This window comes from Halyomorpha halys, unplaced genomic scaffold (genome assembly GCF_000696795.3).
Source record: "Halyomorpha halys isolate HHAL.00 unplaced genomic scaffold, Hhal_1.1 Scaffold231.1, whole genome shotgun sequence".
In the NCBI taxonomy this organism is placed as follows: Eukaryota; Metazoa; Arthropoda; class Insecta; order Hemiptera; family Pentatomidae; genus Halyomorpha; species Halyomorpha halys.
The window spans coordinates 700,648-702,648 of record NW_027114318.1 but is presented as its reverse complement, the minus strand read 5'-3'; positions in this window follow the sequence as shown (position 1 = coordinate 702,648).

The window sequence follows — 2,001 nt, the reverse complement described above, 5'->3', positions numbered from 1 at the left end:
TTTATAAAACCTAATAGTTTATATGCACGTTTTTGCGGATTTATAAGGTATAACAATTTAACTTCATTTCTATGTTCTCTTAATATTAAACCCTTTACTCTGCATAACGGATAAAATCATCTTCCCTGTATGTTATACAAACGTTTCACTATATGTGTATATATATATATATATGTATATTAACTAATAAATATAATTAAGACCAAATGGTTTTTATATAATTAATTTGTATTAGTACCAAATATATAAGGATCAAAGATTTACAAAACAAAAAATAATATTTTACCGATCGCTACAGCTAGATTTTTTTGCCTGGCATATTCAATAAAACAAAAAGAAAATAAAAATTTATTTTTAATTTTTTTTCTTCTCGTTATATTTTTAGTTTAAAGGTCAATAATAAACATCAAAAGTTTTTTGCCCTAAAATTCAAGCAACAAGAAAAAAACTAGCTGAGCCCGAGAATATAATCTTAGTAGGATGTGAGGTGCATCCTGAGAGCAGGCGATAACGAGATTTAACCACAGGCGATTTGGTTATCTATTAGAAATATAGCAAAAGGAGTTTCACTCTTCTTTAAACTTAGCCTGTTTTCTTCATCGTAATACCAACGAATAGGGTAAGTTTTTTAAACCCTACCTTTACTTTAATGGAGCTTATGGATTCAAGATAGATCCTATGAATAAGATAAATAAATTTGATTTTAACTTGACGATTTTTTTTTAAACTGTACGTGTGGAAATAAAGGAGCTTAATTCCATAATAATTAAAGGAACTAATTGCCATTCTGATGATAGTTAATCAAATAATTAAAGATAACTATAAGAGATCTTTTAATTTTAATAATTTAAATACTAAATCAATTAAAATAAATAAAAATAAAAGAACGATTTTATTTTTAATATAAGTAGGGAATCAAATGACCTTAATTCCAAAACAATAAAAGATATTATTTGTCCTTCTGATATCAATTACAAAAAAAAAAAATAAAATATGAAGAGATTTTTTTTTAGTACTTCAGGTGCAACTAAAATAATAAAAAATAGATAATAGTAAGGAATTAAATGAGTTTTCCACATATTTTTTTTAAAGTACGGTTGGAACGTTATGCTGATGCCATATAACCCCTCACAATTTCATTGCTCGAATTGCTCCTATACGTCCTTTGAGATATAAATTTACCCCAGCATATTAGAATACAGTTTTAATAAACTTGAAATAAAATCTTAAACAAGAATAATTTTTTTATTTATTTGTAAAAATTTAATTTTACAAAAATACAATAACGTTTTTCCTGCATAATTTGCAACAATACCTTAAAAATTCATGAATTAGCCATTTCCAGAACCTATGACATACCTGAAACAGAATTAAAAGGAAATTAATAAACTGTATAAATAAGAGCATAGTTCGTTATAAATATATAAATAATTGTTTATATTTTGATAAAATTAATTATAATAAATAACAATAAATTTCATCATTATAATTAAATGAAGTACAAAAACAAAATTAATAAATTATATACATTTTTTTTTTTTATTTGAGAGTAAGTAACTTATATAAAAACACAAATATCTGTTGACCTTTATCTCTCAATTTTTCTCTTACGTTTTGGCCATTGATAAGGATCTTGGAGAGGTAATAAAACAAATTGAGATAATAGGAAGTACTGTTAATAAACCAACGCCTCCTACGTTTCGGCCCTCAAGCCGTCATCAATTGATTTGTCGAAGTTTTAAAATGTATTCATCCGATTTACAGGCTAGTTATCCAAGTTAATTAAAATTGTTTATAAATTTAATTAATTGTGCATTAATTTAATTATTAAAAATTTTCATTTACATACTCAATCTGCAATACTATACTATTATTAACACCTTCATTCACCAAAAATTATAAAACGAAGTTTCTCATGAATAACAGAGAATAATATTTTTAAAATATATATGTCATGTTCATTAATAGTTTGTGGTATTCAAAACTTGTATATTATATTGT